The 15,117-nt window shown below is 52.4% G+C and overlaps 1 protein-coding gene across 3 annotated transcripts in view; it reads right to left on the bottom strand.

The window, feature by feature from the left end:
• The window catches only part of LOC128073147 (discoidin domain-containing receptor 2-like), a 50,887-nt gene extending 46,941 nt beyond the window's left edge, over positions 1–3,946 (bottom strand). The window contains exon 1 of one of the 3 annotated variants that reach the window (XM_052667639.1): positions 3,871–3,946. The gene's annotated coding sequence lies outside the window, so the exon portion shown is untranslated. Of the gene's footprint in view, positions 1–3,589; positions 3,613–3,870 lie in introns of those variants that run through there. The other 2 variants (XM_052667641.1, XM_052667642.1) reach the window with 2 other exon arrangements.
• Positions 3,947–15,117: the final 11,171 nt, after the last annotated feature.

The raw sequence follows: 15,117 nt of genomic DNA, 5'->3' as shown, positions 1-15,117 counted from the left end.
TCATCTGCAAGCAATCAGCCTGAGAAATCAGCTTGTTAAAGGAAGCTTCTAGGAAAGCAGAGATGTCTCGGGAGAATTTGGGGGGCCTACACAGTTCTAACCAGTTTGTTAAACCCCAGCTGCTCTTCTCCCCATTGGGGTCGCACAACCAGGCAGCCATTTTTCCTCCCACACAATTGCAGGCAGTGAGACAGCCTGCCAGCACCTAACTGCAGCATCACATTCTGCTTCTCTGCAGGATGCACTCATGGACCTATGCAAACTCTCGTTTTAAGCAAGCGCTGGTGGAGCATAAAAGAAACCTCAGAGCTGCAAAGTTGATCATCATCCGGAAAAGAAATGCATTAAAGAGGGAATAGCAGCAACATGGATGTGTCTTCTGTGCTTCTGGGTTCTGGACCTGCATGTGAGCATCTCCCCACAGTCATCACACAAATCCTCCTAAGGAAAACAGGAGTTCTGCAGAGAAGTGAGGGAACAACAAGCTCTCTAGAAGCAATCTTCACTCTGAAGCTCTTTAAAGTGATGCAGGAGCTCTACCTACACTTGCAATGAAGCTCCAGGAACATCCATGAGCCCCACACTCCTCCCTGTGCTCCATCCCCATAAGGTTTTTGTTTTGATCAAGCTCTTGGAGGGGGGGAACATGAGAAGTACAACAAGTCAGAGAAGCAGCACAGCAACTGATTCTCACCTTTCACTCCTGCTTGGTCCCTGCTGGGCCAGCACTGTGTTCCTGAAGCAGCACTGCAGTGCTACCACAAAAGCATCACAGTCATGCCTGCAAACTCAGAGCTGCAGTCTGACTTCCATCACTTCCACCACAGCTGTCCCACCCTGCATCAGCTGCTCCCAGCAGCAGCCCCCAGGCAGCCCTCTCCATGCTGCCCTTCATTGGCCATTAAGGACTTTGGAAGGTTTTCTTTTAAATTCTTGGATAGAAATCACTCTCCAATGTTCAACGGAGCATACAGGAAGGGGAAAAAAAAGTCAGCTTGTCTCTAGCAAGTGATCATGAGGAATCCTTGGCTCTGCTCAGTGCGGGACTATTCCAAGGGAAGTGATTATTCACTACTTCCAGCACCTATTTGCAGTTCAACTTGCAAAAGTAACTGTTACAAAACAAGTAGAAGGAAGCAAAGATTAGAGTGGAAAGGCAACATGCATTCACTACCATAAATGCAAGGCATCAAGCACACTGGGCTCTCTCTCTATTTATCTTCACCAAAGCTACTTGCTAACTCCCAGCAGAATTACACTTCAACCACGAGAACCACCCTGATCCTAACCCACAGCCATGGGAAACTGAGGGGCTCTGCTCTGCACAGTGCAGGAGGGCAGAGCCACAGTGCAGCCCTTCGGTCAATGATGGCACCTTTGGCTCCAAGCGTGACTCAACCTCACACAGATTTGAAGGACTGCCCTAAAGAAGCTTTTTGCCCTGTGGTTTTGAAAAAGGCCCATAGCTCTGTTTGAGTGCAAACATTCTGGTTACACAAAGCATCAGAAGAGAAAAAGCTTCCTTCAAGCTTCCTACGCCTCAGCCAAGTTCCTAACTTTATAGGATTAAGAGCAAACACCACCTCAAACATCTGTCAACCACTAAAAGCAAAGTACATCACTCAGGTAGAGGACAGCTGCCCAGGTCCCTGCAAAACCACCTCTCTGTCAACTCAAGGCAGGAAAGGGGGGGAGGAGACAACCACAAGCTCAGCTGCTATATCCCATGGTGCAAGCAAATCACAAGGAAAAGAAGAAAATGCAGCTCAGGTTCTGATTCTTTTTGAGAAAAGAAACACAGTAAGAGCAACCATGCAGTAACTGGGAACCTGCAGAAACAGCTGGAGCTTATCAGCAGCACAGGACGTGTTCGGCAAATACATACAGAGAGCCCAGGGGGATGGCAGAACACTTGGAGAAGAGAACAAAGCAGCCAGTTCCACCACAGGGCTCACACAGAACCTGCCCTGAGCTGATCCTGCTGGTGTGTGCGTGCCAGAGGCAGCCACAGTGCTGCTGAGCATTAAATGCTTTAAGTCAGATCTTTTGCATCAGTCTTGCCTCCTCCAGGGTACCCAAACCTCTCCTCCCATGCCCCTCACTGCTCTGCTCTCAGAGCAGCTCACAGCATCCACACTGAGAGTTTCTGAGCACAGTGCAGCACAGCTGCACCATTCCCTGAGCACGTTACCAGACACGCAGCTCTGCACTGCTCTCCCACCTGAAGGGGCTCAAGTCTCCAAACGCTTCTTGAGCGCTTCAACCAAGTTGCTCAAGGAGAAAAGCAGCAGGCAGTGCAGAGCTGCCTACAGAGCTCTACAGAGATCACCCCACCCAGGTCCCATTTCACCCATGAACTCCAGGTGAGAGCTGCCCAACTCTGGGAAGCCAAGAGACTTTCTGCCATTCCGTCCACAGCGGCTGTCGAGGACCAAGAGGACACAAATATCCACTTACTACAATCCAAGGAACAACCCGAACCTCACCTGCCAGCCCCACACTTGGAGCATCCTGCTTCTCGGCACAAATCACAGCTCTCAATCACGCCCTGTTCTGGCTCTTATTGGAGCTCTTTCACCACACACCTGTGCTCGAAGCTTCCCCACGGCCAAGGCTACAAACCAAGCGCAGGGCAGGAAGATCAACCCGCAGGAGCATCGCTGCTGGTTCTGCAGAGCTGCCCTTCCTGCATTACACACACATCAGCCCCACGGGCAGCACTGCTCTGTTTGTCAGAACATTTTCCTCTCTTTTTCCAACAGATTCCGCTAAAAGGGAAGAGCTCAGCATTTGACACTGAAGCATTTCAAAGCACTCTATTTTTCAGCCTCAGATAAATACAGGAAGCAGTGAAAACAAACCTCTTGGTACAACACACATTTCCCTTTCTGTCTCCAGCAAAGGGCCCAGAATTTTCTTTCCCCTTCCCTTCAGGTTTAAGGGATTCCAATGCAGAAGCCAACATGCTGCAGCCACAGGCGCTCCTGTTTTATCTGCACCCACAAAACACCCCAGGCTGGAGGGGCTCACAGCCCAGATCTGCCAGGGGAATAAAGGCCGGGCACAGAGTTATGGGCAGCCAATGCAGCAAATTCACATCGATAGCGGGAGCCAAACAAAAGTGGAGCTTTCCCACAGAAAACTGCTACAAAAAGGAGAAAAAAAAAAAGGAGAAAAAAAAAAAGGAGAAAAAAAAAAAGGAGAAAAAAAGGAAAAAGAAAAAAGAGAAGAAAAAGAGAAGAAAAAGAGAAGAAAAAGAGAAGAAAAAGAGAAGAAAAAGAGAAGAAAAAGAGAAGAAAAAGAGAAGAAAAAGAGAAGAAAAAGAGAAGAAAAAGAGAAGAAAAAGAAAAGAAAAAGAAAAGAAAAAGAAAAGAAAAAGAAAAGAAAAAGAAAAGAAAAAGAAAAGAAAAAGAAAAGAAAAAGAAAAGAAAAAGAAAAGAAAAAGAAAAGAAAAAGAAAAGAAAAAGAAAAGAAAAAGAAAAGAAAAAGAAAAGAAAAAGAAAAGAAAAAGAAAACTTGAATCCTCTTTCCTAAGAAGAAACAAAAGGTTAAAAGAAAAGAAAAGAAAAAAGCGTGCTAATGAAATCACCGGCCAGCAGCATCTCGGTGAGCTACAACACGTTCAGGGCACAGAGGGTTGACAAGTCCCGCAGCCCGGCCCGGGCTCAACGCCCCCCTCGCGGCACCCCGGACCCCCGAGCCTCCACGGCCCGCCAAAGGCCCGCGGCGGAACCGGCCCCGCGCCCCGCACCCCGCCCTGCGGCGCCGGGACGGAATGGGATGGGAGGGGCGGAGCGGCCGCCCCGGGCAGCGCCTCCTCCGGTGGTGGCGGTGCGGGGTGGGGCCGAGCGCGGCGGCGGCGCTGCTTACCTGAGAGCCGGAGCGGCAGCGGCGGACGGGGGGCCGGGCGGGCGCGCTGCATCACGGCTCCTATCGGGCCGGGCGGGCGGGCGGGGGCGGCGGCCTCGCAGCTCTTAAAGCGACAGCTGCCGGGCGGCGGGGGATCCCGGCCGAGGTGCCCTGCAACCCTGCAGCGTGTCTGTAGGGTCCTGCTGACCGGGTGCCGCTCGGAGCCGTGTCCTCGGGCTTGTGGCTGTGCTGCCGTCCGACGAGACGTGGACGGGATGGAGAGTTGGGCGGGGAGAAATTGAGTGAAACAGAAGAAGGGCGATGTGGAGTATTGGATCTGGGCGAGGAGAGCCCCAGGTACCAGCATAGGTTGGGGACTGAGCGGCCTGGGGAACGGAGCTGGGGGTGTGACAGCAGGGTGACCCCGAGCCAGCGCTGTGCCCTTGGCACAGAAGGGCGAGAGAGGTTCTCCTCCCTCTGTACTCTGCCCTGATAAGAGCGTAGCTGGAATATCGTGTCCAATTCTGGGCCCCTCAGTTCAAGAAGGACATGGAATTTCTTGAGAGAGCCCAGCGCAGAGCCGCAGAGATGGATAAGGGAGTGGAGCATCTCCCTGATGAGGAAAGGCTCCCAGGTGCCCCGTGTATCACAGGGCCCAGCTGTGTCCCTGTGCTGCACCTCACAGCCCTGCCTTGTCCCACATTGCTGTGGGTACCCCATGGCCCTGCTGGTACCCATGCACCTCAGAGCCCCTCTGTGTTCCTTCCAACCCAAATCATTCTATGATTCTATGGCCGCTGCTCCGCAACCAACACTACCTCTGCTCACCTCTGTGTCCCCAGCTGCTGTCAGCACACTCCGGTTGCCCCCATAGCCTCCTTTCTCAGCCAGGTTTGAAGGAAACACTGCACGAGGGTCAGCACCCCAAATTTGATCTCACATAAAGCACTGTCACTATTTTTGTGCTGAGGGAACACTTCCTTCCATCTGTTCCCAATCCCACGACTCTTGGCTGCAGGTTGGCTCTTTAATGCAAGCAGAGGCACGGACCCAGTGGTGGCTTCACCAGGTTGTCCATTGCTTTTCTGACTATTCATCATTTCCCTTTACTTTTGTCTCCTCTCACAGTCATATTTGCAGCAGACTCTCCAGGTTCCCCTGCCCATCACAGCACGTAGCACCGTGCTGAGGCCGTGCAACCCAGCTACAGAAAGGCGTGTTAATATTTTCTCCACTACGCTCCTGAGACATCATCAGTCTGACAGGCTGGATTAGAGCGAGCCAGAGGGTGAATAATGTGTCTAATGAAAGCAGCTGTGTTTATCATTCCTGTGGCACGCCTCTGCATGCAGCAGCATCACTACCCCTCGTGCCCAGCCTTGGGCAGAATGAAGAAGCTGCCACAGAGCTCCTCTTAGTGCCAGAGTGTGTCTCTGCTAGCATTCTCCATTGGGAAAAAATGCTGAGCTACTGGGGGACGAGCCACTGCGCCCACTCAGGTTGGGCATGGTGGCAGGGGCACACCAGGTGTTGGGGACATGGGGCAGGAGAAGCTCTCTTAGAGCATTTTTGGAGTGTTGCGTCTCGCAGTGTGCCTGGTCTCACAGGATGTATCTGTAGCACTAAAATAAATGCTGCTGGGTATGGGAACGTTATCATGTGTAATGTGAAACTGGGTTGGGATAGCACATGTGTGTCACACTCCCAGGCAAGGCCACAGGGCAGGAATGTCCCAGGAGCTGCCCCCAGTACACATCTGAATGCAGTTTGCTTTAAAGGCCAACAGATTTTACCAGCAGGGATGCACGCTGGAGCAAAGGTCCCCGTGCCAGTGGGACGGGGGATATTCAGGGCAGCAGGAAGAGAGCTGAGGTGGCTTGAAGAGCCCTGGGAAAGGAGAGAGTTTGGAGGAAGGAGGGGTAGAAGAAGGACCAGGAAGGCCACAGAGCTGGGCTGCAGGGGGTTCTTTCTGCAGAAAAAGCAGCTCCCAGGAGTCGCAAGCCCTGCACAAGGCTAGGAATGCAAACACAGGGCTGTGTCCTGGCATGCCCCACATACAGAGCCTGCCTGGATGCGCTGCTCTGAGGCTGCGCACAGCCACGTCATCCCTCCACAGTACCACACACTCCCCAGTCCATCCTGCAGGCTGTCCCACCCCCTGCAAACTCAGCTGGAGCTGGTGCTTGTAGCTCTAAACAGCCAGGGTGGTGTGCAGGCCTGGGAGCAGCTAGAGCAGGGCTGTGCAGCAGGGATGTGCAATCCTTCAACCCTAGGCCAGGATGGGCCCTGTCCTTATCACAGGTGGATCTCGGGGTCACGACATGGGATGCTGGACTTTGCATAGCAGACCAAGCGTGTGACATTCTGGTTGTATTTAGCTCATTCAAGTCACCAGCCCTGCAATGAATTTACAGTGGTTGCCCAGGGCTACGCTGCTGATGGTTGGCCTGGAAGTTGGCTGAAGGTGGTCTCTGTTAATCTGCATTGCCATACATGCCAGCTCTCCACACGCTGCACGTAAGGCTTGGCGATGGGGATGTTGTATTTAAGAGCTCTCTGTCTCCGTTTTGCGGGCTCACACCCCACGCACGCATTCAGATTCCCACCAAGCTGTCAGAGGCACTGAACGCATCCTCAGCATCTCCTGCGGCTGCACTTCGTGTCCGGAACGCCGCAGGGCGCTGCCTTGGGAATGCTGCTGACGTTCTGTCTCTGCTGCCCTCTCGTGAGGGCTCACCGCGTTTACACCGAGCTTTGCAAGCTCTGCACCCCACCCCCGCTTCTGCTGAACCGCCTTCTCATTTTCAGCAGCCGTCAGGATGCCAAGATTTTGCAAAACTCCACACTCGCTCATTCGCTGTGATCGCACATCTCCCCTCCGTGTCCCAAAGGATGAGGGGCTGATCCCGGCCCACCCCTCACTGACACCGTGCCCCACTGCCCCCTACCCCACGCAGCTCCCTGGCTGCACACCGACTGCTCATTTTTTCAGTACAAATGAAGGAGCTGAATCCTGTTAGTGATTCTGCTGTTTTGTTTTGAGGTAAGCAGGTCCCCTTCTAGTTGCCGTGAGCTGCAGCATGCTGATCTTCTCTGTTTTGGTGTTTCGGCCTGCAGTGCCCCTCTGGGCTTTTCCACACCTCTTCTGCAATCACTGTGAGTGCAATCCAGCTTCCTTCCACTCCTGGGTCACGTGCAGTCATTACAAAAACATTTGAATTCTATTCTTATCAGAGCTTAAGGAACCAATTGCTGTTGGTTTCTGAGACAGGTGAGTCACATCAGCTGTCTGTCATGGAAATCAGACTAATTAAATCTCAAGCAATTGGAAGAAGTTGACCAAGGAGTTGGTGGACTTTCTGTGCGTAGGGAAGTCCATCTGGATACAGCCTTGTGCAAAGCAGCAAAACATAGAAGCTGTTCTGCGGGCTGGGATTTGGGGATGGAGGCCCCAAAGGGCAAAGCTGGGGCTGCAAAGCCATACTGTGGCCTTTCGGGACCGACCCTCATAAGAGAAGCACTGACACACAACATGTGTGTGGCTGGAGCACGGACCACGGCTTGGGGAAGCTGTCTGGGGGTCCTCTCCCCATGCCTGGCCTCCAGGACAGACTTGCAGAGTGCATGGCTGGGGAAACCCAGCCTTGCTTTACTCAGACTTGGAGATGTATAATTAAGGGAGCTGTACCCTAGCCCCAGGGCATGAGTGATAACCCAGGAGACACAGAACCATATCCACTGAAAGTCCTGGGCCCAGTAGTTCCAGCAAGGAGCCACTGGAATCTCTGTGCAGTGGGCCCTATAGCTGGGCAGAGAGCAGGTCCTGAGCCTGATGTCTTTATTGCTAATGCAAGGAACCTGTCCATGTCTGGGAGGCAGCAGCCACACTCTGAGTTGCACCCCGCTGTGCAGAGCCAGATGCCATCACATTCACAGGTCATGATGCCCTGGATCACTCTGTGATCCCATATTTCACACTTTAGAGCCACAAAGCATTCTACATTCCCAGTAACCCCATAATAAACGTGGAAACAGTGGAAGCATGAGTTAGAAAGGCCTTCTGGTTACCTCTTGCTCAATTTCCCCTTCTAACAACTCTTTCCCATCACCTTCCTTGGTTTCCTTTTGTGATGGCCTAGCTCTCTCCCAGTCATCTCACCCCCGTGCTGCAGCTCTTGTGACCCAGGTCCTTGAACTCTCTCACTCTGCTGGCACCAGCAAGTCTGTGCCCCAGCACCGCTGTGGCTCCAACCCCCCTGTTCTTGCTGGTTGGGTGGTTTTATTTCCCCAGGATAACCAGCAACTTGCTCTGGGTACACAACAGGGCAGCAAACCTTAGCTCAGAAGTTTCGGTTGATGCACACTGTGGAAGTCTGATCCCAGCAGCTTTATTCCTACAGAGGAGAAAAAAGGTCACATTTTGTGCTCTCATAGCTCTAAGAGCTGAGCTGTGATCTGTGAGAACTGACAGCACACTACAGCATGCAGAGGCACAGAAAGGGTTACACAGCAGTCACAGGAGAGTTAATGCAGTACAAACCCAATGCAGGGCTGTGCCCACAGCCTTTTGTTACAGTTCGCAGCAACTCGATTCAAATCACTGTCACAAATCACAAAATCAATCGTGGCGTATCCCGAGTTGAAAGGGAACAAAAAGGATCTTGAGTCCAACTCCCAGCTTGGATCAGCATTGGAATGTGCACAGTCCTCACTGCAGCCCTGGGCTGTCTTCAGTGCCTCCCCAGCCACCTGCAGCCCCATGTCACCGTCCGGAGTCCTCATGTCCCCTTGGAGGAGTGCAGCAGTTCACAGTGCAGCAGTTCACAGTGCAGCAGTTCACAGTGCAGCTGGCAGCGCTGCAGCAGCGATGGGCAGGAGCAGGAGCAGGCCAGCTCCTCGCCGCAGCTCAGCGCTCTGCATGGGATAAAGCAGACAGGCACTGTCTGCAGAAGGCGTGCAGCCGTCTCCCAGCTTGTCGTGGCACATCTGTGGTTTTCATGAGAGCTTGGTGCCCGTAAGCTGATGAGAGAACGATTGCTGAGGCCTCAGGAGCAGCTCTGTCTTCTCTGGAGCGGTTCTCTGCACCTCTGAGCCGCGCAGCCCCGAGGTGTGCAGCCCTGAGCTGTGCACGCAGCGTGCAGAGCTGCTCCTTAGGAACCTTTGCTCCTGCCAGTCCCTCGTGCTCAGGCTCCTCAGTTAGCACCTGCAGGAGGACGATGCCAGCACACACAAGCAGCCACCTCTTGGCTACGTCTTTCTTCGGGCGTGGTAAATATTTTCTCACCCGTGCTGGGTACAGCACCCTCCTGGCTTTCCTGCTCCGTTTTGTTGGAAGGCCTGGAGGTCTCCCGACAGCTCGGATGGCAAGCAGAGGTCTGGGCAGACTGTCTGAATTGTTTTTCAGCAGAGCTGTGCTGGAGAAAAGGCTTTCTCCCGTGTGAGGCATCATGTCCTTAGCGGCCTGCTGGGGTAGCTCTGAAAGCTGGGAGAACTGCATGGAAAAAAATCTCCCTGCCCAAAGATGGTTCTAATTCAAACAGCAGCCTGACGAAATAATATTAAAAAAATATATATATAACTAATAACAAATGGTGCTTTTATTCTTTCTAGTTAAAGCAGGTCACGCAGCTCCCCAGAGCTGAACTCTCAGAGTGATTTATGTGTCTTTAGGGGAAGCTGTTCTTTGATTTCTCTCCCCACTCCTACCTGTGCTATAAATACCCACCTGAGTGAAGATGATGATGAGTGAAGATGCCGTGGGAGGAGCTGGGCTGACTCACAGCTGCCCAGGGATGTCTGCCCCAGCAGCCCATACCTGCCCGCAGGCATGCACTGCTAAGTGAGAGCATGCTCCTTCCCAGTTCCACTCCCTGCGTTACAGCTGTCCATCACAAGGCTTTCCCTCAAGATATTGTGATTCTTCTGAGAGTGTAACATTCATTAAAATCCACTCATCTGCTATAAAGAACGGAAATGGAGCCTGAGGACAGGTAAACTCTGCTGCCTTCCCAACCCATCCATACATGGCTGGGAGACCCCAGTTTCTGTTATGATCCTGTGCAATCTCAGCATTGTGCCCCAGGAAACCTCAGCACTTGCTCTGGCAAGCTCAATTCCAGGTATGCCCACAAAAGGAAAAAAATCATTGCTGGTGTTCAAATTCCTTGTGCCTTATGCTGACTAAACAGAGCCTGAAAGGGCTGAGTGCCCACAAACCTGCTGGAGAGGCCTCCAGCTCCCTGTAGGATCTTTGTCCTCAAGTCACAGGATTTAGCTGCTAACTTCATAGAATCATTTAATAGAATTATACAGCAGTTTGGGTTGGAAGGGACCCCCAGGAGCATCGAGTTCCAGCCCCCCTACCACAGGCAGGGCCACCAACCTCCAGATCTGGTACTAGGCCAGGTTGCACAGAGCATGGGGTGATGTCTTGAACACCAGCAGGAAGACGTGCATCTGTTGATGTGGGGAACCTCACATGCTCACATCTGCTCAGGCAGGTGGGGATGAAAAGTGAGTCCTGCAAAACATCCGTGGCAACCAGCCATGGGATAGCCAATGTAAAACCCAATAGAACTTGATCTAGGAAAAACTCCTCTGAAAGAGTGGTTGGGCAGTGGGACAGACTGCCAGGAGGTGGGGGAGGGGTTCAGGAAACATGTAGGCATGAAACTGAGGGACATGGTTTGGTGAGCAGTGCTGCTGGCAGGTGAACGGTTGGAGTGGATGATCTTAGGGGACTTCTCCCATCTTAATGATTCTGTGATTGTAGCTCTGCAAGGTGTTCTCCAGCAGCTTGGAGCCAACACAGAGCAGCAGCAAAGGGCACAACTTCAAAGTTTAAAACCACTCTTTGATGGCTCCCGTTACCCTTTTCTCTCCCTAACATTGCTTGCATTACCCTTCTTGGAGGAACAAAATGGTGGTTGGCTTTAAATCACAAGACAAGCAACTTCTGCTTTTTCTCCTTTGTAAATCACCATGACAGAGATTCCAACTCATGGAGCTGCATTTCCAGGTCTCTGTGACACCCGGGCACAGGGGATGGGTCAGGAACTCCGGGTAACAACACTGCCTGTGGCTTTTGCCATCATCCCTAATCCCCATTTCAACTGAAAGCTGGAGCCAGTGGCTCATTGTGACACTTGCTCCTGAAAACACCTTCTTGAGGGCAGCATCTTACACTTTGAAGGTGAGTGCTTAAACCTGAGACACAACAAGGCATAGAGAAGGGATTCTGATGGCTTGTGGTGGCTCTTTCTTCTCTACAAGGCCAAATCCAGAGGAGTTGGGAGATCATAGAATCATATAATGGAATCATAGAATGGCCTGGATTGAAAAGGACCACAATGATCACCTAGTTTCAACTCCCTGCTATGTGCAGGGTTGCCAACCAGCAGCCCAGGCTGCCCAGAGCCACATCCAGCCTGGCCTTGAATGCCTGCAGGGATGGGGCATCCACAGCCTCCTTGTGCTGCTTCTAAAATCTCCTAATTCTTTTCAGTTTGCAGGAAGAGAAGTGCTAAAAGGTGAGGCATCAGTTCAGGCAGCTTCTTTAGCCACCATCTCACGGATGTGGGTGCCACCAGGGTAGGATGGTTCTCCCTTCAGCTCTGATGGCTGAACCCACACTCAGCATCCTACCTGCAATCCCTGCCGGGCATCCGCCTCCCACGGCCAGTGCAAAATCCTTCCAACTAAACCACGCCAATGCTTTCAACAAAGCACACAGTGGGAACATTTATCACACGGAGCTGCAGCAGCTTTGCCCTGTGGTGACTGAGCCCTTGGGGCCGCCCCAGTCCCTGCATGCCAGTGAGTCAGGATAGGATTAGCAGCACATCCTCCCACTCGCAGCACACAGACTTCAGGCCAGCTCCGCACGCAAAGTGACACCAAATGCACCCGAGTGTTAGGTGAGCGGTGATGTTAAATGCCAAAATCACACATTTGGCATCACATTTTAATTCCCTTTATTCATCCAGAGCCATGAGGCAGATCGGTGCGTTTCTCCCTTCGTCCCTCAGCATGTGGTTGCCTTGGTACAGGTGCTGACCATCCACAGGTGTGCCGGTGATGTTCCCTGGCTCACATCCCACCAGCACTGCCCAGCACCCAGTGTGAGGACGTGAGTAATAGCATGACCTCACAACACTGAGACCCAGGAATAGAATGCTCTGCCTGTAGGGACAGCTCTTCTTCCTATTGGCAATCATAATTATCCATTTGCTTATTATCATTTGAGCGAGATTACACAAGGATTTATTTATAACTCTCAGGTTAGCTTGTCCAAGCAGGTCACCGAATACTTCTCAGATGAGAACTAAGGTGAATCAGCATTGCAAGAAGCAGATTTTCTGCCCACCAGGTGCAAGGAGATGAAAAAGCAATTTCTGTTGAACTGCATCCAGAGTTGAACTTCATCCATCCTCTCTAGGCCAGAGACAACAATGCATTTCACAATGAGCTTCCAAATCCAAAAAATGAGTATTGGATGCAACAGGAGCAGCGTTCGGATGTGGAGGTGATGGATATTTGGCATGAGCATGAAACACAAAAGGGCTCGGTGTTGGTCCTGGTACAAACAGAAATGGTATGGAGCAGCTTCTGGAGATGGAGCCCAAGGCACTGGTGGAGCTGAGGACGCTGGGTTACATCAGGCCAAGGCACTCTGCAATGCTCAGTATCACATTTTGACCACGAAAAATCCAAAAACTGCAGTGCTGTTTGAGCACAGCAATTTGCAGGGAGGGGCAGAAACTCTCCTTACATCATCTGAAATAGTTGGGATGGACCCAAGGTCTGAGGCACGCGCCTTTCTTTGTATCGGAAAGATAAGCAACAATCTGGAAGCCAAGGATCAGCTCACCCTCAAAACAAAAGCTCAGAACACTTTCCAAGCCCCAAAGGCAGCCAGAGGGGAGGAAGGGCCTGGGTAGGGTGAAGAAAGCCCATGACTCAGAAACCTTCATCCCACATGTTGGAAATGCATGAAGTCATCTCAGGAAGAACGAAGTGCTTCGCTCTGACGCATCAGAAGCAACCCACGATGGTAAAGCCAAATTGGGCTGGGTGGGGGGGTTGTGTGAGGTACACGCTGTGTCTTTTTGGTTGCAGCCTCAGAAAATCTGCTGGGAATTGAGAGCCGTGTTGGAAAAATGTGGAACGTGGCACCAACACCCCCTGCTCCTTGGGTACCTGCATGCGGCTCTTGCTGTTGATTTGGACAAGGAGCTTATGAGGAAAACCATTAATCTACAGGAGTATCTTGCTCCAGGATTTCGATTTTTTCTCTCTTTGCTTAGAGGAATGGGTGACACACCACGAGGGTTCGACCTGAGTGAGCGTTTGGGCACCGTGGCACATTAAGGAGTCAGAGTAGGACACAGGCAGAGGTGAAATCTGAGGTCAGGGTGCTGAGGAAATCCCAGCCGTGACTTAACTCCGACTTTCTCTGGATGTGTAACAATAGGAGCTGAATCCCAGCCTGAGGGATGTCACAGGAAGCTCAATGTCAGTAAGCTCAGAATAGCATCCACTGAGAACCCAGCACTGTGTGCACCCAGCATGGAGCTGCCAGCAGCTCATCGCTGCAATCCCAGCAGGAGGAGGAGGAGTCCCTTCTGGGAGCCTTTGCTGTTTTCCCATTTCCCCAGCCTGGCTAATCACAGATGCAGGTGCCTGAAACTTTGGGCCTAAACCCAGCTATTTTAGCATCCCACACATTCTCACTGCGGAAGAGTAGTGTTAAACTGGAGTGATCTCAATGAAGAGCGAGCACTGAAGTGACACCAGCTGCATGCTGGGTGGGACAGAGCTAGAGCTGAGCCATCGGCGGCACCAAGGGGAGGCAGAAGCCAAACAAACAGCAGCTTGTGAGCCCACGGACTCCAAGCACTTCTAACCCATCCTCCTCCATCCCCCAGCCCGGTGCAGCTGCTCTGCTCAGCCCATCTGGGAGCTTTGCGTGCAGTGTAACCTCACCCGTGCTCTTCGGAGCTGACCCCACACCCTGCACAAGGAGAATATGCAGAGCTCAACCCTGCTCCCTGCCTCTCTTTTGCATATTTGAAGGCTCTTATCTCGTTTCACCTAACACTCTTCACACCTGCAGGTGTGTTGGCTCACACAGTGCAGCCCAGGCTCTGTCCTGACAGGGTGCCCTGATGAGGCCCTGCATTCCTTCACCCTGCTGTGCACCGCTCAGTGTACAGACCTGCACCTTCCCACCCTTCCCAAGGCCATGCCTGCACTCCTTCCAGCATTCTGCTGTGCCATCTCAAAAGCTGTTGCATTTTTCTCTGCACCTTGGATGAATTGCCTCAGTCACAGCTATTGCAAGCTGGCCTCGCTCTCTTCTCCCCTGATCAAATTAATGTTGCTTCCCTGGTTGCACTGATGTGTTCAGTGAAGATTACAGGGGGAAATGCATTGAAGCACTGAACCTGCTGGAGTTCCTCATTAGCTTCCCTCCCCCCCCCTTGCAGGACACATTGCTGGGCTATGTGGGAATGGGCTGAGTGCTGCACCTTCAGAAGCAGTACCTCAATTTACACCCTGCGCCAGTGCTCCAGGCTGATGCTTTGGATCTGCTGCAGTTCCTGGCAAAACCATCACAGCCAGAGGCACCGGGCAGTGAGGATGAAGTCCCTGGGTTGTGCACGGTGCAGGAGGAGCAGCACTGGTGGCTCTGGTGGCCCAGCACGGCCGACACGATGCTGCAGTGCCTAACAGAGCAGTGTTAGTTTGGCACTGAATCACCTCTGTATCATCATCCCACAGCAAAAGGAATTCAAACAGGGAGGATTCAGCCTCATGAGCCAGCACCTGCCTGCGGAGGCGGCTCTGGGCAGGCTGTGGTGAACGGAGCCAGCTCGGGTTAGCTCCTTTTTAGGAACCCTCCATCACAAACTCCTTTTCCTGGAGGCAGCTGAGCCCACACAGAACATGTACGTGCACCCGCTTCCTTGGGCTGGAGCCAGGCTGTGTTACTGGAGAAACGCAGGGAAAAGCCCAACCAGCTCCCAGTGCCTGGAGCGCAGGGAAGAGGATGGGGACGTCGGGTGTCCCTGGAAGCCCAGCCACACAGCCGGAATGCTCTGAGCCTGAGCTCAGGGCAGTTCATTATCAATCACTGTAAAAGTAAATCCTCCCAACTTGCTTGCAGGGGCACTTGGACGTTCGGCTGGCGTCCAGCTCTCAGCCCTTTCCCAGGGACAAAGGATCCTCCTGCAGCCAGAAAGCAGCCGGGAGCTTATCCCTGCTATT

This window comes from Tympanuchus pallidicinctus, unplaced genomic scaffold, assembly GCF_026119805.1.
Source record: "Tympanuchus pallidicinctus isolate F22 unplaced genomic scaffold, pur_lepc_1.0 scaffold8, whole genome shotgun sequence".
Classification (NCBI taxonomy): domain Eukaryota; kingdom Metazoa; phylum Chordata; class Aves; order Galliformes; family Phasianidae; genus Tympanuchus; species Tympanuchus pallidicinctus.
This window is presented reverse-complemented; position numbering and strand designations above follow the sequence as displayed.